Below are 22,930 nucleotides of genomic sequence, written 5' to 3'. Positions count from 1 at the left end.
AGGTGTAGGTGTTCCCTAATGTCAATTGTGAGGCTAAAGAATGATGTACAGGTGCCAGGTTGGCAATGAGTGGATTGAGGTCGGGAGTTTATTGTGCCAACCTGGCCAATAAACACATGTGGGGTTAATTGAAGGGCGGAGGGATAAATGGCTCAGTGAGCCTTGCCTTTCTAGTTCTCAGGTCTCTTGCTTTGTGATGGTCAGACCAGGGTGCAGCTGCCTTAGCCACTTCCTTGCTTTAGCTGGAAAGGCTCACTTCCTGCGAGACATCCCCAAGGAGAAGCCAGATGAACCTACCCCGATGCAGCCCTGGGTGCTGGAGCAGCCGTGTGGAGACCCCTGGCAGTGCTGAGATGCTTACACATTCACTGATTCAGCTTTCCTCCTGCAGTCGGCATCATTGTGTCTGTTTTGTGAGATGGAGGAGGACTTTGTGGATTGATGTTGGACACATGGATTAATGAGTTAATGTTGCACTTGTGGGCTTGGGCAGCACTGGATTGGAATGTTTTCTAGATGTGAGCTTACCCTTTATGTAAAACTCTCTCTTATACATATGAGGTTTCTGTGGATTTGTTTCTCTAAAGTACCCAGACTAACACAGCTGACATGAATCCTAACATCAGACAGAGCTACCATCACTAACTGCCTAACCTGCCAATAATGGGGCTCAACACTGAACCCCTAATATTACACTATGCTTTGTTCCCATTCCCATACACTGGATGTGAGCTCGCCTTCCCTATCCACAGCTCCCAAACCAGCATCTGCAAAATCAGAAGGTCTTTTCCATTGCCATGCTCTTTTGCATATCTTTTCTTTTGGACAAGGGATATTTTTTAGAAAATGTGTGCAATGATGAGGCCATGCTCAGGTAAGTCGCCTGCCTCATCATGCTCTCCATTATCCTGAAGCAGCCTGTTGGCATGACAGAATGAGGGAATGGCCTGCAGGCTCACGTATGCGACCAGTGCATGGCAACACCTGTGGGGTTGGGGTAAAAGTCTCCAGGATATGGTGTGTGCTTTAAACCAGCAATAATGCTATTACATAGAATAGTGCGATTTCTCCTCTAGCCAGATTCACCGGTCTGGGAATCAAGGTATGGAATTGCGAGTGTTACCTCTCACTTTGACCCTATGGAATCCACTAGTACAGTGCTTGCTTTCTGTCTCCATGACCTTAGGCTCTTCTGGTTAGCTTCCTAGGGAGGCATGCTTTTATCAGGGAACATAACAGGGGAGTAACAAACCATAGAATTTAGTATTTAAATTATGGGATATCTAAGACGTAGTCTCCATGAATTGAATTCAACCTGATAATTTTGTGGAAATTATTGAACACTATCATTAATATCACATACAAGTAACATTTTGCTCAAGATAATTCAAAAGCAGCTGTAGCTAGACATCAGTGGGGAACTGTGAGAAATTCAAGCTGCATTCAGACGAGGATTTGGAACAAGGGATATCATTGCTGATATCAGACAGATCTTTACTGAAAGTAGAGAATACCAGGAAGATGTTTACTTGTGCTTCATTGACTAGGTAAAGGCGTTCCTCTGACTGTGTGGATCATACAAACTATGGATGACTATGAGAACTATGGATGACATTGAGAAGAATAGGAGTTCCATTGTGCTCGGGCGGAACATGTGCGTGTGCTAAGAAGCAGTCATTCCAGCAGAATAGGAGGAAACTTCATAGTTTAAAATCAGGAAAAGTACGTGGCAGGGTTATATCCTTTTATCATCCTTATTTGATCAGAATCTGAGAAGTTGAGCTAGATAAAAAAAACACACGGCAAGAGGATTAGAGGAAGGCTCATCAACAACTTGCGACACGCAGATGATACAACCTAGCTTGCTGACCATGGAGAGAACTTGAAATGCTTTGGAATGGAGATCAAAGACCACCGTCTTCAATGTGTATTACAACTCCGTGTAAAGAAAACCAAAAACCTCACAACTACACCAATAGACTATCTCCTGATAAAAGGAAAAGAGATTGAACTTGTCAAGGATTTAATTTTACTTAGATCCACAACCAAAGCTCATGGAAGCAGTAAATCTATTACACTGGGCAAATCTACTGCAAAGAGCTTGCTTGTCAGTTTGTCATACTGTGGTGGCTCGTGTGTTGCTGTTGATGCTGGGAGCTGTGTCATTGGTATTTTAAATGCCAGCTGTGCGACCCAAAGTGACACAGGAAAGCTTCCAGACTAAGAGCAAAGAAGATGGACCTGGCTCCCCACGTCAGAGGAGTGCGTACCTTGGAAGCATTCTCACACACTGAAGGTCTAATGAATGAAGGTAGAACGTCCCCGGGGATAGTGTCTGTGTTAGCCTGAGTACTTTAGAGAAACAAATCCACAGAACCTCACGTATAAGAGAGAGTTTTATATAAAGGTTAAGTGCGCATCAAGAAAACATCCTAACCCAATGCTGCCCAAGCCCACAAGTCCAACATTAACCCATATGTCCGACACCAATCCACAAAGTCCTCCTCCATCTCACAAAACAGACGCAATGACACCAACTGCAGGAGGAAAGCCGAGTCAGTGAGCATGTAAGCATCTCAGCGCGGGCAGGGGTCTCCACACGGCTGCTCCAGCACCCAGGGCTGCATCGGGGTAGGTCCATGCGGCTTCTCCTTGTGGATGTCTTGCAGGAAATCAGCCTTGAAAGCTGAAGCTGGGAACGGCTAAGGCAGCTGCACCCTGGTCCAACCATCACAAAGCAAGAGACCCGAGAACTAGAAAGGCGAGCCATTTATCCCTCCACCCTTCAATTAATCCCACATGTGTTTATCGGCCAGGTTGGCACAATAAACTAACTAACTCAGTGCCAGACGATGGGCCCCCTGGGGCGTGAGTGTACTTGAAATGTGAATGAGGAGGAGCTGATTGCTCGGAGTGGGTCAACCATGGTGGGGAGCAACTCAAGGTAAGGAGTGAAAAAATCTTCTGATTAAAAATTGGAATGTACAAAGTGAGAGGCATTGGTGAGCTTCAGTGGTCTGGTATTGACCATTCTGAATCAGAAAATCATAGGACTCACTCTGTCGGGGACAACACAACCCAGAAGAATGGCTGGGCATTCACTGTCAAAGAGGCCTTGCAAAATCAACCACGAAGCACAATGCTGTCTGTGACAGGATTATATTTATCGTTCTTTAAGAAAAGCCAATCAATACAGCTATTACTCAAATTTATGCACCAATCCAATAGCTAGTGATGAAGAAATTGAAGAATTCTACCGATGCCGTCAGTCAGAAATCAATCAAATATGTAATCAAGGTACGTTGATAATTATTGGCAATTGGAATGCAAAAGTTGGAAGCAAGAAGGAACTATACGTAGAAAGTATGGACTTGGTGACAGAAACAAAGCTGTAGAGCACATGATAGAATTTTGCCAAGCCAACGACTTGTTCATGGAAAATATCTTTTTCCAGCAACACAGAAGTTGACTATACACATAAACAGATGGAATGCACGGACATCAAATTGGTTACATTTGTGGGAAGAGATGGTGGAGAAGCTTAGTATCAGCAGCTAAAACCAGACTCAGGGCTGACTGTGAAATAGACCATCAATTGCTCAGATGCACGTTAAGGACAAAGTTGAAGAAATTTTTTAAAAACCCATAAGAGCCAAAATACAACTTTAAGTCTATCCCTCGTGAATTTCGAGAACATCCGAAGAACAGAGTTGATGTATTAAACACTCATGACGGAGGACCAGAGGCGCTGTGGTAAGACATCCAGACCATCAATCATAAAGGAAGGAAACGGTCGTTAAAAAGAGAGGAGACAGGGGAAATAAGATAGAAGTGGATGTGAGAAGAGACTCTGAAACTTGCTCATAATCATAGGGTAGCTCGAGCAAATGGGGAAAATGATGCAGTCCAAGAGCTGAACAGGAAATTTCAAAGACCAGCTCCAGAAGACAAAGCCAAATATAATGAGATGTGCAAAGGCGTGGAATCCGAAAACCCAAAGGGAAGAACACGCTTAGCATATCTAGAACTGAAAGAATTCAAGAAAATGTTTAAGCCTCCAGTTGAAATACTGAAAGAATGTATGAGCAAAACACCGAATGAGGCAGGAAGCATCAAAATTGGGATGATACAGAAAAGATTGGCATGGCCCCTGTGCAAGGATGACATGCAAATTTGTGAAGCGCGCCACATATCTCCAGTCAAACAAGAAGGCGGAAAGAATGCAGAGTCACCATACAAAAAGACTAGTCACCCTTCCACTACTTAAGGAGGCAGTATTCGGACAAAGACCGGTGGTGCTGCAGGAAGAAGTGCCAGCTGCACTGAAGGCACTGGCCAAGAGCAAGGCTCCAGGCATACCAGCTGAAATGTTTCAGCAAGCTGGTGAAGCCCTGGAAGCACTCTCATCTATGCCATGGAATTTGGAAGACAGCTACTGGGCCTACTGACAGGAAGAGATGAGTATTTGTACCCACTCCAAAGAAAAGTGACCTAACCGAGTGCTCAAACTATGGAACAATCTCAGTGATATCACATTCCAAGAAAGTGTTGCTTCTGATTGTCCAACAAAGATCACAGCAGCACATTGACAGGGAATTGCCAGCGGTTCAGACCGGAGTCAGGAAAGGACTTCAAACAAGAGATTCCTTACTGATGCCAGATGGATCTTGGCTGAAAGCAGAGAATACCAGAAAGATGTTAAGTTGTGTTTCTTTTTTTTTTTTTATATTATAAGAAAGTTTTGTTTTTTTTTAACAATTTATTGGGGCTGATACAATTCTTTTCACAGTTCATACATATACATACATCAATTGTATAAAGCACATCTGTACAGTCTTTGCCCTAATCATTTTTTTCTCTTTTCTTCTTTTACATTTTATTAGGGACTCCAACAACTCTTACCACAATCCATACATATACATACATCAATTGTATAAAGCACATCTATACATTCCCTGCCCCAATCATTCTCAAGGCATTTGCTCTCCACTTAAGCCCCTTGCATCAGGTCCTTTTTTTTCCCCCCCCTCCCTCCCCTTTCCCCCCTCCCTCATATGCCCTTGGTAATTTATACCTCGTTATTTTGTCATATCTTGCCCTATTCGGGGTCTCCCTTCCCCCCTTCTCTGCTGTCCCTCTCCCAGGGAAGAGGTCACATGTGGCTCCTTGTAATCCGTTCCCCCTTTCCAACCCACTCACCCTCCACTCTCCCAGCATCGTCCCTCACTCCCTTGGTCCTGAAGGTATCATCCACCCTGGATTCCCTGTACCTCCAACCCTCATATGTACCAGTGTACAGCCTCTGTCCTATCCAGCCCTGCAAGGTAGAATTCGGATCATGGTAGTTGGGGGGAGGAAGCATCCAGGATCTGGGGGAAAGCTGTGTTCTTCATCGATACTACCTCACACCCTAATTAACCCATCTCCTCTCCTAAGCCCCTCTATGAGGGGATCTCCATTGGCCGACACTTGGGCCTTGGGTCTCCACTCTGCACTTCCCCCTTCATTTAATATGGTATATATATACATATACATATATACATATACACACATATACACATACATACACACACTTATATCTTTTTTTTTTGCATGATGCCTTATACCTGGTCCCTTGGCACCTCGTGATCGCACTGGCCGGTGTGCTTCTTCCATGTGGGCTTATTTGCTTCTGAGCTAGATGGCCGCTTGTTCACCTTCAAGCCTTTAAGACCCCAGACACTATCTCTTTTGATAGCCGGGCACCATCAGCTTTCTTCACCACATTTGCTTGTGCACCCATTTGTCTTCAGCGATCCTATCATGGAGGTGTGCAGTCAGTGATATGATTTTTTGTTCTTTGATGCCTGGTAACTGATCCCTTTGGGACCACTCGATCACACAGGCTGGTGTGTTCTTCCATGTGGACTTTGTTGCTTCTGAGCTAGATGGCCGCTTGTTTATCTTCAAGCCTTTAAGACCCCAGTCACTATCTCTTTTGATAGCCGGGCACCATCAGCTTTCTTCACCACATTTACTTGTTCACCCACTTTGGCTCCAGCCGTTGTGTCGGGAGAGTGAGCATCATAGAGTTCCAATTTAATAAAAGAAGGTATTCATGCATAGAGGGAGTGTTTGAGTAGAGACCCAAGGTCCTTCCGCCACCTTAATACTTGACCTATAAATATCGACACAAAGATCTATTTCCCCAACCTCCTATATATATTTGCATGTACATGTCTTTGTCTAGACCTCCATGAATGCCCTTTGACTCCTAGCTCTTTCCTCCATCTCCCTTGACCTTCCTCCTGCCCTACTACCATGCTTCATCGCCACCTGGGCTAGAGTATACCTCTTCTCTAAGCAACCTTACCCTTGATCATTTCCCATCAGGCCTGCCACTCCCCCTTCTCTACCCTTTGGGGTCCCATGTTTTTCCCTTGTCCCTGGGTTTGTTAACACCACTTCCTTACCCTCCCTACCCCCCACCCCAAGTCCCCCCGGAACTGTCGGTCCCGTTGTTTTTCATCCAGATAGTTCATCCAGCCTGTCCTATTCAGACAGACCTGTGGAGTCACTAACATGCACGAAAACTAGACAGAGGAACACAAAGCAACAGTATACAACCAGACAACAAAACAACCAAAACAAACCACTGAAAAAGAACAGAACAAAACAGTTCACAAGAGAAAAGCTTGTAGTTAGTTCAGGGATCTTTGCTGGCCCTTAGGAGCGTTTTCCAGTCCAGTCTGTTGGGGCACCATGCCCTGGCCCCAAAGTCCACTTTCAGCATTCCCTGGGGACCTTGCCACTCCATTCCCTTGCTGTTCCGCTGCACTCCCCCAGTGATTTGCCTCGGTGTGGTGGGATCAGGTCAGGTGCAATTCCCACACTGTGTCTCCGGTGCTGTCCCCTGTATCGCCCTTAGTCACTGAGGGGCATCATGTCTCATAGTAGGGCCAGCCATGTTGTTCTCTCTGTGGACTGGCTGCTCTACTCAGGAACATCATCCTCACGGCCTGGTGGGCCAGGCTGTGCTCCACTCTCTCCTCCTGCCCCTTCATCTGCTCCCGTGTGCTCTGATCAAATATGTCCATCTCCCATAGCTGCAGGGTCAATGTCGTCCTTTGGAACAAGTTCTTTTCGGGGGAGGGGCAGGAATCCACTTAATTTATGGTGCTGGGGCCAGCCTCCCAGACCTCTCCACCGGTTCCGTCCTCCACGCCGGGATATTGCATTCACACCTTGCAACACTGGGTTGAAGTCTGGTCCCACTTTCCCTGTGGAGATATAAACCATACCCTCCCCTTGGGTGGATTAATGCCCCATTTCTGTCATGCTGATTGTACTTACCTCAGGGGATTCATGTTGTACCTGTCCCTTTGGGTCTGGCTTACCTCGCTTAACATAATTCCTTCCAGCTCTTCCCATGAAATAACATGTTTCATGTGCTCATCGGTGCTTTTTAGTGCTGCATAATACTCCATTGTGTGTATGTGCCAAAGTTTGCTAATCCACCCGTCTATCGATGGAAACTTAGGCTGTTTCCAAGTCTTTGCTATTGTGAATTGTGCCGCAATAAACATTGGAGCGCATATGACTGGTCGTGTTTTATTTGCTGCTTCAACCGGGTATATGCCCAGTAGAGGGATGGCTGGGTCGTAAGGTAGATCAATTTCCATTTTCTTTAGGTATCGCCAGATTGCTTTCCACAGTGTCTGTACAAATCTGCACGACCACCAGCAGTGGAGGAGGGTTCCTATTTCACCACAGCCCCTCCAACACTTGTTGCTCTCTGATTTACTGATCTGAGCTAGCCTGAGGGGTATTAGGTGGTATCTCATGGTTGTTTTGATTTGCATTTCTCTTATGGCAAGGGACTTCGAGCACTTTCTCATATATTTATTGGCCATATTGATCTCCTCTCTAGTGAAAGTTCTTCTCATTTCTTTTGCCCACTTCCTTAGGGGGTTAACTGTTTTCCTCTTTTTGCAGGTCATGATGGTGTTGTAGATTTTAGTAATGAGCCCTTTGTCTGACGTGTCATTACTAAAAATCTTCTCCCAGTCTGTGGGTTGCCTTGTCACCCTCTTGGCAAAGTCTTTTGAGGTGCACAGGTGTTTTATTCTTATTAGATCCCATTTGTCAATTTCCAGATCACCTATGTGTGTCCCCTTCCCTGTTGCAGTGAGCCTATGTGCTCCCTGGGCCAGTGCTCTGAGATTAGTCCCGATTCCCTCCTTAATGGTCCTGATGGTTTGGGGTTTGACTTCTAGATCTGTGATCCACCTTGAGTGTATTCTTGTGCATGGGGTGAGGTAGACGTCTTGTTTCAACTTTCTACATGTGGATATCCATTGTTTCCAGCACCACTTATTAAAGAGGGCATCTGCTTCCCACTTGACGTTTTTGGGACCCTTGTCGAAGATCAGTTGTCTATATGCTGATGATTTTACTCCTGGGCTTTCTATTCTTTTCCACTGGTCTGAGTGTCTATCGTTGTGCCAGTACCATGCTGTTTTGACCACTGTAGCTGTGTAGTAGGCATTAAAATCAGGTAGGGCGAGTCCTCCAATTGTGTCCTTCTTCTTGAGGAGTTCTCTGCTAATTCTGGGTTTCTTCCCTCTCCATATGAAGTTGGTGGTCAGTTTTTCCAATTCTTTGAAGAAGGTTAATGGTAATTGGATTGGTATAGCATTGAACTTGTAGAGTGCTTTAGGAAGAACTGTCATCTTTACTATGTTCAGCCTACCTAACCATGAGCAGGGGAGCTTCATCCATTTGTGAAGGTCACTTTTGGTTTCCTGTAATAGGGTTTTATAATTATGCTTATATAGGTCTTTAGTATTTTTTGTTAAGTATATTCCTAGGTATTTCAGTTTGTTCTTGGCTACTGTGAAGGGTACTTCCCTCTTAATCGCCTCTTCCATGGCCCTGTCCGATGTGTATAGAAACCCTACCGACTTCTGTTTATTGATCTTGTATCCTGCTACTCTTCCATATTCCTCTATTGCTGTAAGTATTCCAACTGTGGAGTTTTGGGGGTCTTCAATGTATAGGATCATGTCATCTGCAAATAACGATAGTTTCACCTCCTCCTCTCCCAACTGGATCCCTTTGATGTCCTTCCGCTGTCTTATGTTGTTAGCCAGAACCTCCAAAACGATATTGAATAGAAGAGGGGACAGGGGGCATCCTTGTCTTGTACCCTTTTTCAGTGGTATTGTTCTTGTCTTTTCTCCATTGACTATGATGTTGGCTGTTGGTCTTTCATAGATAGCTTGTATGAGCTTGAGGAACTTACCTTCCAATCCTATCTTCATGAGTGTTTTGATTAGGAATGGATGCTGGATGTTGTCAAATGCTTTTTCTGCATCTATGGATATTATCATATGGTTTTTATCCTTTTTCTTCTCGATGTGGTGTATGATATTGATGGATTTTCGGATGTTAAACCATCCCTGCATCGCTGGGATGAATCCTACTTGGTCGTGGTGAATGATATGTTTGATGTTCCTTTGTATTCTATTGGCCAATATTTTGTTAAGGATTTTTGCATCTATGTTCATTAGAGATATTGGTCTATAATTCTCTACACTTGTGGGGTCTTTTCCCTGTTTGGGTATCAAAGTAATGCTGGCTTCGTAAAATGAGTTTGGGAGCTTGCCGTTCTTTTCTATGTTATGGAATACTTTGTAGAGGATCGGTGTCAGCTCTTCCCTGAATGTTTGGTAAAATTCTGCTGTGTAGCCATCTGGCTCTGGGGCCTTTTTCCTTGGTAGGTTTTTGATGACACTCTCTATTTCTTCCTTCGCTATGGGTTTGTTGAGGTTCTTGATCTCTGTCTCAGATAATCTAGGGATAGATTGTTTTTCTAAATATTTATCCATGTCTTCCAGGTTTCTGAATTCATTAGAATACAAACCTTCATAGTACTTTGTGATTATCCTTTTTATCTCATTGGGGTCTGTTGTTATTGCCCCCGATTCATCCCTCATCCTGGCTATTGATGATTGTTCCTTTCTATCTTTGGTAAGCTTTGCCAGGGGAGTGTCAATTTTATTAATTCGTTCATAAAACCAGCTTCTAGTTGCGTTAATCCTTTGCATTGTTCTTTTGTCTTCCCACTGGTTTAACTCCGCCCTGATTTTTATTATTTCTTTTCTCTTGCTATTGGAGGGGTAGTTCTGTTGACTCTGTTCTAGTTGTTGGAGGTTTTGTGTTAACATATCTGTCATACGCCTTTCTTCTTTTTTCGTGTATGCATTCAGTGATATCAAGCTACCTCTGATAACTGCCTTTGCAGTGTCCCATAAGTTTTGATATGTTGTATGCTCGTTCTCATTAGTTTCTAGAAATTTCCTGATATCCTCTCTGATCTGGACCTTAACCCATTCATGTCGCAGGAGATCGTTGTTTATTCTCCAATTGGTGGCCCTTGCTTTTCTGGGTGCCCTTCTATTAATCTCCAGCTTTATGGCATGGTGGTCTGAGAAAGACGTCTGGATAATATCTATGTGTTTGAATTTACTCAGGCTGGCCTTGTGCCCCAGCATGTGATCTATTCTTGAGAAAGATCCGTGTGGATTGGAGAAGAATGTGAAACCTTTTGCTTTTGGATGAAAGGCTCTATAGATGTCTATCAGGCCCTGTTGCCTAATTACATTGTTTAGCTCTCTGGCCTCTTTGCTGAGCTTCTTTCCCTGTGACCTGTCTTTCTCTGATAGTGGAGTGTTGAAGTCCCCCACTATTATTGTTGTTTCCGTGATTTCTTCTGTCATTTTTTTAATAGTTTGTTTGACGAAATTTGCCGCACCATTATTAGGTGCGTAAATATTCAGTATGCTTATTGCTTCCTGGTTTACTGAGCCTTTGAGCATTATGTAATGTCCCTCTTTGTCTCTTTTTATGTTTTGGATCTTGAGATCCATTTTGTCGGAGATTAAGATAGCCACTCCTGCCTTCTTGGAGTTACCATTTGCTTGGTAAACTTTCTGCCAGCCCTTTATTCTCAGCATATGCTTGTCTGCTTGCTTAAGGTGTGTCTCTTGCAGGCAGCAGATTGATGGGTTATGTTTTCTAATCCAATCCTTTAGCCTCTTTCTTTTAACATATGAATTGAGCCCATTTGTATTCAAAGTGATTATTACAATCTCTGGCTTCATGGTTGCCATATTCTGTTTTGTGTTTTGGGTCTTTGCCTATCTTCCTTCATATCAGTGTACTGCGTTTGAGTGGAGGGTTTCTATCCTGTCCTCTTTTCCATCTGAGACCGTGTTGTCCTGGTACGTGTTGCTGGCATGTTGGCTTCTAGATGGAGATGGGCTATATGGTGGTCTCCTGGTGGTTCTAGTTGGAGCTTGATCTTCTGGCCATAGTGAGTCAGCCAGTATGTTCTGCAGGGTCGGGTGACTTGCAGTATATTTTTTGAGTTCTTCCTTGTCCTGGAAGACCCTTATCTTACCCTCTATCTTAATGGATAACTTGGCAGGGTATAGGATTCTGGGGGAGGCATTTTCATCTTTCAGTTTTTGGAAGATGTTGCTCCATTCTCTCCTCCTCTTCATGGTTTCTGCTGATAAGTCTGAGCATAACCTTACCTGCGCTCCTTTGTATGTGACTGTCTTCCTTTCTCTTGATGCTCGTAGAATTTTCTCTTTTTCCTCTAAGTTGGATAATTTTACAATTATATGCCTTGGCGTGTTCTTCTTGGTGTTTAGCTTAGCCGGCGTCCTCTCTGCTTCCTGTATGAGAGTCGGATTCTCCTTTGTTAGGTTGGGGAAATTTTCTTCCAGGAATTCCTTTGCTATCTTGGCGGTCGATTTGTGTGTTATGTTGTGTTCCGGTAGACCGATTATTCGAATATTATTCCTCTTCATAGCATCTGTCATTGATCTCAGGCTGTCTTCTGTTTCTTTAATTTTCCTATCTGATTGTTTTTCTCGCTTGCTTCGTTTGGTTTGAGCATCCTCGAGTTCACTGATACGGTTCTCAGCCTCCTCAAGCCTAGATATAGCTTCTGTGACCTTTTGTGTGGCCTCTGTTAGTTTCTGCAGTTCCTTTTGGTGGATAGTATTCATCCCCTCTATTGTGGACTTCATCCCCTCTATTGTGCATTTCATCCCTTCTATCGTTGCATCCTTATTTTGGTTTGCTTCTCTTAGCTCCTGTATTACTGCAAGCAGAGTTCTGAAGATTTCCTTTTGTGGCTGATCTATATCTGTTTCTTCTATGAGTGACGTTAGGTCTGTTAAAGTGCCTCGTTTTTCTGATTTTTTTGTTGGGAGTGATGTAGTCTGTTGATTTTTCCTTGATCCTTTAATAGGCCCCATGCTTCTGGGAGACAGGAGTAACCTTATTGTGTGGAGGCTCAGGCCACTGTGCCGTCTCCTGGGGTGACTGGGGCGGGCTGCGGCAGGCTTAGGGCTGGCACTGGGGACCCAACAGGGCCCCAGGTGGTGAGAGCTGGCTGGAGCTCACTGACGGCTCCTCAGGGACTGCAAAGCCGAGACCCAGGCTCCACTGCAGGTGGAGTGTTTGATCTGCCCGGGCTGTGAGCGGGCGCGGGGAGGCCCCTTGGATAGCTGCGCAGGCAGCTGCGGGGCACTGCAGGGAACAATGGTGTTCGCTCTCCGCCCTTTTGGCGCGAAACCGCAGGGGGTAATGGCGCCGGCAAAGGAGGCTTGGCGCAAAACCGCAGGGGGCAATGGCGCCCTTCCTCTGCTCAGGCTCAGAGTCGCGGCCGCCGGGGTCCCCGCAGCACCCTGGGGAGGGCACCTACTCTTGTGCCTTGAGCAGGGGGGGGCCCTTGGTGGGCAGACTCAGCAGCGCGGGGCACGGCGCTCCGCGGAAGCTCAGGGTCCGGGACAGGCGCGGGTTGGGCTATGGCTCCTGTTGGCGGGAAGTGCTCAGCGCAGGGTCCCCGCCAGGAGTGGAGCTGGCGCTAGGCTGCCAGGGGCTGGCGGGGGCGGGCGGGGGTGGGAGGCCAGCGCACGGAGGGCAGGTGGAGAGGTCCGCGGCAGCGATGCGGGTGGATGGTCCCCCGTGGGGGTCGCCAGACAACCCACGGGTCCGCTCCCCTGAGCTTGGATGAATGGAGGGAGGGACGTGGGCCCGAGGGCAGATGGCTGCCCTGTGGGGAGAGGGGAACTGCGGTAGAGGAAAGCTTCTCTCCCAGTGGGGATCCGCCATAGGGAGTGGGGAGTGGGCCGCTGGAGTAGGCAGGGCAGGCAAGCGGCTCTGGGCTGGCGTCGGGTTTGGGGATGGAGCCTAAGCCGGTCGCCAGTGAGCTCACGGCAGCTTAGTGGCCAGAGATGTCCCACTAGTCCGGTCCTCTTTCACCTAGACCCCTGCTCCGGACAAATACGTGGGGTAGGACTGGGGTGCTGACCCAGGGGGATATTTCACTCACCAGACTCTTACTATTCAGCTACCTGGTCGCCAATCCCGCTTTGTTTGGAGGAGCTCTCAGAGTATGCGGGTGTCCCTGTCGGCCATCTTCCCCCTCTCCAAGTTGTGTTTCTTGACGATGCCAAGGCCTTGGTCGGTGTGGACCCTAACCTTAGAAGAAGGGAAATTCCGGAACATTTCCTTATGCTCACGTGGAACTTGCACTTGGATCAAGAGGCAGTTCTGCAAAGGGAACACTGCATAGTTTAGAGTCAGGAAGGGTGTGGGAAAGAGTTGCATCCTCTCACCATACTTATTCAATCTGTAGGCCGAGCCAATAATCAACGAAGCCGGATTCTATGAAGAAGAACGTGGCATCAGGATTGGAGGAAGGCTTATTAACAACATCCAGCATGCAGACGACACAATCTTGCTTGATGAAATCAAGGAGGCCTGGGAGCACCTGTTGATGAAGATCAAGGATGTCAGCCTTCCGTGTGAATTGCAGCTCAACATCAAGAAGTCCAAAATCCTCACAAATGAACCTTCAATGCTCATGGGAGCAGCAGTCAAGAGATCGAAAGAGGCGTTGCATTAGGTAAATCTTCTGTACAAGACCTCTTAAGAGTACTGAAAATCAAGGACGCTACTGTGAGGACTAAGATGTGCCTGACCCAAGCCAGGGCATTTTCGTTGCCTCATTTGCATGTGAAAATTGGACCGTGGACAAGAAAGACTGAAGCATAATTGATGCATTTGAATTGCGGTGCTGGAGCAGAAAATCGGAAGTACCATGGACTGCTTGGAACCAATCTGTCTCAGAAGATGTACAGCCAGAGTGCACATTAGTCAGGGATGGCCAGACTTCATCTTCCACACTTTGGACATGTTGCCAGGAGAGACCAGTCCCTGGAGAAGGACAGCATGATAGATAGGGTGGAGGGGCAGCCAAGGAGAAGAAGGCCCGCACTGAGACAGACTGACACTGGGGCTGCAACAATGAGCTCAGGCTTAGGAATGATTATGAGGATGGCACAGAACCAGGCTGTGTTTGGCTCTGTTGTGCATTACGTCCTTGTGGGTCGGAACCGACCTGATGACACCTTGCAACAACCCTGCAAAGAGCAAGAATGTCACTTGAGGGCTACGGTGTGCCTGATCCAGCCATAGTGTTTTCAATCCCCTCATATGCATGTGAAAGTTGGACAGTGAATCGGGAAGATCAGAGAAGAACTGATGCAGTGGAATTACCATTCTGGCGAAGCAAATCCAAAGTACCAACTAATGTATCTTGGAAGCAGTATAAGCAGAATGCTCTTTGGAACAGAGGATGGGAGACTGTCTCACAAACTTTGGATATGCTACCAGGAGGGACCAGTGTCTGGCGGATATTATGCTTCGTAGAGAATTGAAGCAAAAGGAAGGTCCTCCATGAGATGAGTTGACACAGGAGCTGCAACAATGGGCTCAAACATCACAGCAATTCTGAGGATGGCCCAAACCAGCGGTGTTTTCTCTGTCTGACAGGGGGTCGCAATGAGTAGGATAAGACCCAACAGCACCTAACAACAACAAGATGTGGTCTCCATGACTGGAAATCGTCTCGACGGCAATAGATTGTGTTTCTGTAAGAATGCTCGTCCCTAGAGGAAGGTAAAAGGAAGCAGAGGAAAGAACTAGGAGGCAAAGCGCATTTATAGAGCTCTAAATACTGACATGCTCATATGTAAATGTATTTATATAGGCTGGTGGGAAAATAGATCTACATGCATATATTTACAGGTTTATTATTAAGACAGAAGATGGACATTGGGCCTCCACTCAAGTACTTATTCAATGCAAGAACACTTTGTTCTATTAAATTGACTTTCCATGATGCACACCTTCCCAACACGATTGCTGAAGACAAATGTATGCATAAGCAAATCTGCTTATCAAAAGATATAACATCTGGGGTCTTAAAAGCTTGCAGGTAAATAAGCAGTCATCTATCTCAGAAGCAACAAAGTCCACATGGAAGAAGCACGCCAGCCTTTGTGATCACAGGGGGTAGAAGGGACCAGTTATAAGGCATCAAAGAACAAAAAAATCCTATGATTGTAAATGAGGGTGGGTGTGGAGTGGAGACCCAAAGCCCATCTGTAGGCAACTGGACATCCCCTTACAGAAGGGTCATGGGGAAGAGATGAGCCAGGCAGGGTGCAGGGTAGCAACAATGAAACATACAACTTTCCTCTAGTTCTTCAATGCTTCCCCCTTCCCCACGTACTATCATGATCCCAATTCTACCTTACAAATCTGGCTAGACCAGAGGATGTACACTGGTACAGATAGGAACTAGAAACACAGGGAATCCAAGACAGATGATCCCTTCAGGACCAGTGGTGAGAGTGGCGATACTAGGAGGGTAGAGGGAAACTGAGGTAAAAAGGGGGAACTGATGATAAGGATCTACATATAACCTCCTCCCTGGGGATGGACAACAGAAAAGTGGGTGAAGGCAGACATCGGAAAGGGCAAGATGACAAAATAATAATTTATAAATTATCAAGGGTTCATAAGGGAGGGGAGAGCAGGGAGGGAGGGGGAAAATGAGGAGCTGATATCAAGGGCTCAAGTAGAAAGCAAATGTTTTGAGAATGATGGGAACAAATGTACAAATGTGCTTTACACAATTGATGTATGTATGGATTGTGATAAGAGTTGTACGAGCCCCCAGTAAAATGATAAAAATTAAAATAGAATGCTTGTCCCGGCAAGACAGAGAGATGAATGTAGCACAGAAAATAAGAGTCTGTTCCCTCTTTGGGGACGAAGATGACTATTTTTTGCTGGATCTGAGGTATTAGTATTAGGTTGGGAGGAATCATGATTTCGCCGCTGTCTTCATTTGGAAGTTAGATAAAGTTAGGGAGGCGTATGTGGGGTAAACTGAGAGAGGGTCGCAGCCACTGCTTTCCAACTGCCTGCCTGAGCCCTGGTGGGAGGAGCACCCGATGCAGCAATAGCAACTTTGACGTAGACGGTTTAAGCAGCCATTACAGGCGTATGAGGTAAAATAGCTAAAACAACTCCCTTATTATTCAGCCCAACCCTTGGTCATTTCCCGGATCAAACCCTAACTGATCGCGTGTCTTAGGTCAGATTCCCTAAAGACACACTGGAGATGGGAATTCCCTGGAAGTGAATAAAATAGGACAGGGCAGGAGGAGCTAAATAAAGATAGGAAGTTTAGCCTTGGCCGAATCCCAACAGGAGCCCTGGAGCAAATATGGCATCACAGTTGTCCTACCTTGAGGGACAATGGCCAATATTGTATATAACCGATGTCAACTAGTCACTGACTGGGCCACCCATGAGGGCAGGTACAGCCTCCCAGGAATTCCCTGGTGAAAGCGCTCCTGTGGACAAGAGCAATTCTCGGGAGACAAGGGGAACTGTGGGCTATTACCCATCACTCACAGCAGCTAGGGCAACTGACTTGGTACAGGGATGGGAGTGGGGCCCCAAGAACATCTGCTACACGCGACATTTTAGAATAGACGACCAGGGTTCCAATCCCAATTCCACAGCTTAAAGACGATGAGCTTTTGAGAGGTTTTCCTCCTTTCCCTAAAACTCTGTTTTCTCATGTGTAAAATGAGGGTAATAATAACTCGGAATGGAGCATGCAAAGGTGCTTTGAACAGTGTTGGGTGCTAAGACCAAACTCGCTGCCATCAAACGGATGATGACTCAGAGCGAGCCTTTGGGACGGGTGAGAAATGCTCCTGTGTGTCTCCAAGACTGACACTCATTCAGGTAGTAGAAAACCCTGCCTGGCGGCTTCAAACTGCTGACCTTGGGGATCTCAGCCCAACACATAATCACCAAGACACTAGAGCAAACATTTAATACGTGTGCCGTGATTTAAATGACTAATAATACAAATTAATCATACCTTAATGAGGTAAGAGTCAGAAGTCTGGTTTCTTGCTCAGGGTCTGAAACTTACTGATATGATTTCAACTGTAACATGTAATGTGGGTTCTAATTGCTGATATTCTTACCATGTCGGTCGGGGTTTGGGGCAGGCTGAATAACTGTATCCCCTTTTCCCACCACCCCATCAACAATGTCCACATACTAATTCCTGTAAGTTTGAATGTTACTTTGCATAGGTAAAAGAGACTGTAGATGTAAGACTCTCCTGGATCCCCCAGATGCGTCCAAGGTCATCGATCCCATGTGTTCTTAGAAGAGGGAGGAAGGAAGAGGATCAGAATCAGTAGTGGTCGAGGAGATGGTGAAATGGAGAGATTGAATTATCTGAAGAAGGGGTCACCAACCTTGCCAACACTCTGAGGTTGTGAAATGGGCTTTGGACCTCTGGGCCCCAAAGCGGTACCGGAATAAACCTGTGCTGTCTTACCACAGCAGAGAGAGACTCACGCAGACTCCGAAGAGGTGTGTTGTGACCATCAGCGGGGTCCCTTCACAGTAGCCATGGCCCTAGGGTCCTGCGATCAAGTCATGAGGACTTAAAAAATAGGCTGGCAGAATAAGATGACATATTGATTCTGCTTCAAGAAAGATGGATTGACACAGTGGCGGCAACAATAGGCTCAGGCATAGCGAAGATTGTGAAGCTCATGAAAGACTGGGCAGTGACCTGTCCTGTGGTACTATGGAACCAACTCCATGGCACCTTGCACACGCCAACAACAGGCCAGAACATGGAAGTCAGGCAAGGCCGGAACCAGGATGAACCAGGATGAATCAGGATGGCAGATTTTATAAGGATGTGTAGCCTCCAAAATGACAAAAAGTTTCCAGATTCCTTCCCACCATTTCCATCTCCATCTGCACACGACACTAACCACCCACACCCATGTGACAGTTAAGGGCGCTGGAGGAGAGCACACATCTACCTTTCTTTGGAGACATCTTCCTTTGTCGCTTCCCAGTTCAAGCCATGACCCTCCATGCCCTGCATCCAGTCACTCTAGACTCCATCTGCCAAATGTGGGAATCGGGTGGAGGAGGCTGGTGAGCCTTGTCCACCTCGGGTGTCTCTTATGGAAGGCTGTGAGCAAACACTTTGTTCGAAGACCCATCTGTTTTAACAGGAAAAAAAATCAAACTTCATTAGCTATAATAGCAAGCACCAAAATAATAAATAATTAAACATTAATAATTGAACAAAAAATTAATAGCCTGCCTATTAATCTATCTATTGGACTGATCTATTTATCTAGGATCTGCTGGGCTATGCTCTGCCCGGCAGATCTTTATTCTGGGGCCTCAGGTCTCAGCATGGCTCATGGGAAACGGAAGCCCAGTGGAAGCTGGCACGTGTGTGTCATGGTGCTAAAGGTCAGAGCCTGGAGCTAGCGCACACGGACTCCCGCCTGCTCTCCATGGGTCCGTGCAGGCGACATGACCAAACCCAAAGAAAATGAAGTCAGAGAAGTATCTTCTAGCCACAGGGAGGCTTTGGCAAGGGTGAGAAGGAAATGAGGAATTGGAGAGCAGATTATACAATCTAGCGCAGTCCAAGAATATTAAAATCCCATGGACAGCCAAAAGAACAAGCCGGGGAGGAAGGACAGGTGGAATGCTCCTTCGGGGCTGGGATGGAGATGCTTTATCTCACGGACTTTGGACATGTTATAAGGAGAGACCAGTCCCTGGAGAAGGACATCAGGCTTAATCAAGTGGAGGGACAGTGACACAGGAAGACTCCCGAGGAGATGGATTGAGCCAGGGGCTGCATCAAAAGGCTTACGCGTAACAATTGCAGGGATGGTGCAGCACTGGGCAATGTTTCGTTCTGCTGAGAGCAGGGCACTTGTGACTCAGAACCAACGCAATGGCACCTAAAAACGACCAATAACACAGCCCAGGACACTCTGCTATATTCATGGTACCATCTGTCCCCCTGCCTCTGTCTGCTGAGCCGATCAGAGCCCGGCGGAGCCTAGAGACCAGCCTGACCCATGAGAAGGAAATGCATGCTTAGTGTTGTGCGCCACTGAGATGTGCGGGATGCTGGTTCTGCAGAAACCTGACCAATGTATATATTAATAGGCGGACTAGCAGAAGCCTACCCGTTGAATTATACTGCTCTTCGCGATATAGATAGCTGATATTAGGGTCAATTTAGCAGTGATCCACGAGCAACCAGATCCATGCCATCTTTTCTTCCTCCCCCTAATCCCTGCCGGGGAACATCTTGGGGAAGAAGGCTTTGACCAGCCAGACACTTGACTTTCCTTAGTGGTACAGTCGGCAGTTCAAACCCACCAACCGCTTCATAGGAGATAGAAGAGGTAGCCTGGTTCCATGAACATCATAGAATTATAGATGCTAGACTATCCATAGAGCCGTCCTACTCTCCTATTGGGTGGCTATGAGAATCTGTGTGACAATGAGTTCGGTTTGGGTTCTTGCTACTATAGCTATTGACGTTTGAGGGCTTGTTTGTGGTTGTTTTTTTTCCCCAACAAATACAACAAATTTGTTTTGTTTTTAAAGCATCCTGGAAACAAACACTTGCTAGTACCCTCCTCCCCCGCCCGATGGAGTCCCAGTGACATCTCTGTAAGGACAAGCTGTGGGCTCTGTTGCCAGCTACGAAGATATTATCTCTGGACAGCCCAATGTCAGCTGCCATAGAAAAAGCCTTTGAATGTTATCTCTTCCCAACAATTCATTGTTTTGATAACAACAACAAACCTGAGACCCAGCTAGGAGAAGAGTCTGTCCATTGTCCAAAGTCACTCAGTTCAGGGACTTGAATCAGCCTGCCTAGGTCCAATGTCTGCCTCTTCAATGGTTGAGTGTGATCCTGAGTAAATTACCATAATCTCTGTGTGTCTTGGTTTCCTCATCGATAAGACGGGGATGATAACAGGTCCTACCTCGCAGAGCTTTTGTGAGGACGGAGTGTTGAAGCTGGCACAAAACAGGCACCGAATAACCAGTAACCATTATCATTACAATAATTTCGCAAATAGTTAGTCTTACAATCATCCTCAGGAAACAGCTCCTGGGCCCAAAGAGCTCCTGTTTCCTGGGGAAGAAGGACAGAAATAAGCAACTTCCCTGGCTAAAGCGTTCTTTAGCAGAGTGTGTCCTAAGAAGTGGAGGGTGGGTCGGATTTTGAGCCAGCCGGGAAGAAGAAAGACCGGTAGACCTGTAAAGGAAGAATGTTCTCTGAACTCAGCCCCGGAAAGTAAGCAGACATCTTGCCAGACGGACAAGGGGCTAGAGAAGGTTGAGACAGGAGTAAGAGTACGTGCAGAGGCCTGTGGGGATGAGAGCATCAAGGTGTGCTAGAAAGTGACCAAAAGGGACAGAGCCATCAGATGTCCGGGAACAGGAGAGCTCGGAATACCAGGTAAGGAAGATCACCTGGACTCTCAAATATTGCCTCTTCAGAAGCTTTGAAGGCACATGAAAGGAAATATTGCCCGTGGAGGCCTAGACAGTGACAGGCTTTATACACTTTGGAGTCTTGAGTGTTATCTTGATTCTTAGAAATGCATACCTTCTTCATTACTACACCCGGGCTCATCCATTCACTGATTCAACAAAGAGCCACTAAGGGCCCACTGAGTGGCACCTGAAATCCTAGTGAATAAAAGAAACATTCTTGCACTTGGGAGGCATCCATGTTCACAGGGCAAGGGAAGTCATGGTGGAGAGAGAAGTACAACGATCAACGATGACATAAATAAATGTGCGTGCTGGTAAAATGGAAAGGTGCTATGTGCCAGGGGGGTTGGGCAGGAAAAACTAGACCACAGTAAGGCGTTAATGAAATAGTGAGCAAATGTAGACAGCTGGGTGAGTGGCTGGGCAGGTGGGTGGAGGGTGGAGGGGCGGGTGGCATGAGAAGCCCGCAAGACCAGGGGTCAGCAAACTGCGGCTCACGAGCCAAATTCGGCTCTTTTGTGATGTGGCTCTGAAGTAAAATGGAAAAGTTTAAAAGGATGTTATTGAGATCGTGGTTTTGATGGCTCTCGGGTTAATTTTTAAGTTGTCGTAAGGGGGTAGGATTGGATCTTCCATCTCAAACGTGTGCCGACCCCTTCGTTAGGCGAAGAGCTTCAAGCAGGGCAAAGACAGCACTCACAGGCGTCTTCTCTGTCTCTGACATGGCTTCCACCACTCTCAAAGCAGCTGCTGGCTGTTCGGCACCCTCAAGGTCATAGGAAGTTGAGGCTGAACAGAGCAGGTCTCCTGGATCCCCTAACAGGTCCTCGCTTACCCTCTGTTAGTCTGGTAGACTAAAGAAACAAATTCGTAAGCACTCAGTTGTTTATAAGAAAGAGGTCTATATAAAAAAGCGACTGAATATTGAGAAAACGTCCCAGCCCGGTCCAGATCAAGTGCATAAGTCCAATATTAGCCCATAGGTCCGATACCAATCTATAAAGTCCTCTTCAGACTCATGAAATACATTCAATGATGCCGAATGCAGGAGGATCACCGTGTGCTATAGCTTATTGTGCCAGCATGGCTGATAAACACAAGTAGGATTAACTGAAGGGCAGAGGGATAAATGGCTTGGTGAGCCTCGCCTTGCTTGTTCTGTGCCTCAGTTTAAAGGGGTACACTACCTGTGGGATGCCTAGCCTGTGGACTGTGTCGCTGTAAGGTGAGTTCCTTCAAGCCCACACGATTGGAATGTTCATCTCTGGAGCTGGGGACTGACAGTTGATGACAGTTGGGGACCTGCCTTGCTGTTTGCTGCCTGGATATATATAGCCCAGCTCTCTCTACAGAAGGGGACTGGCAACTGGCGGCTCTCAAGTCTTAAAGGACTGCTAGTGTCTCACTGCTTCATAATTTAACTGTTAATTTCTTGTACTATCTATCTGTATATAATTTAATGGTTCATTTCTTGAATTATATATCTATCTTTATAAATATATTTATATATAATTACTAGAAATCTGGTTTGTCTCTCTAAAGAACCCTGTCCAACACACCTTGTGTTGGAGGTCTTGTGGATCCAGTGGCACTGTAAGCGTCTCAGCACTTGGCAGGGGTCACTACATGGCTTCTCTGGCTCCAGAGGTCTGGTTGCTTTGGGGTAGGTCCATGTGGCTTCTCCAGCCCCCAAGGCATAGCGCCATGTGTCTTGTCAGTAGAGTGTCTCTCAGAGAGTGACAGAGAGAGACAAGTGTCTCCTGCCTCCAAGGAGGAAAAACAGGAGTTCCCAAAATTCTCAGGAGAAGGCCATGCCCACACAGAGGCCGCATTGGTTATATCTTGATTGACAGGCCAGACTCCACCCCTTCACTCATAATCCTCTCAAATTGACACCAGATTATGTAACTACCACACCCACACTTCAATTTCAACCAAATTCCGAATACTCGGTTGATATAAAGACCCTCCAGGTGCATAGCCCTTAATGGGTAACGGTTCAATCGCTGCTGAGGGAGGAAGCTTGAAGACTGGAGCTAGGGAATGCCTCCCTTATTAAGGACCAAAATGCAGTCTCGGAAACGAGGGGAGCGAATCTTCGGGAAGTGAATTGATGGTCATCATTCCTGCTGTGGGCAGTGTG

General features: G+C 46.3%; 1 non-coding gene across 1 annotated transcript; it reads left to right on the top strand.

The window, feature by feature from the left end:
* Nucleotides 1-4,093: 4,093 nt before the first annotated feature.
* Nucleotides 4,094-4,195, top strand: LOC142438253 (U6 spliceosomal RNA). Its single transcript, XR_012782669.1, has one exon. It is a non-coding gene; the product is annotated as a U6 spliceosomal RNA (small nuclear RNA).
* The last annotated feature ends 18,735 nt before the right edge of the window (nt 4,196-22,930 follow it).

This window comes from Tenrec ecaudatus, chromosome 1 (assembly GCF_050624435.1).
Source record: "Tenrec ecaudatus isolate mTenEca1 chromosome 1, mTenEca1.hap1, whole genome shotgun sequence".
Classification (NCBI taxonomy): domain Eukaryota; kingdom Metazoa; phylum Chordata; class Mammalia; order Afrosoricida; family Tenrecidae; genus Tenrec; species Tenrec ecaudatus.
This window is presented reverse-complemented; position numbering and strand designations above follow the sequence as displayed.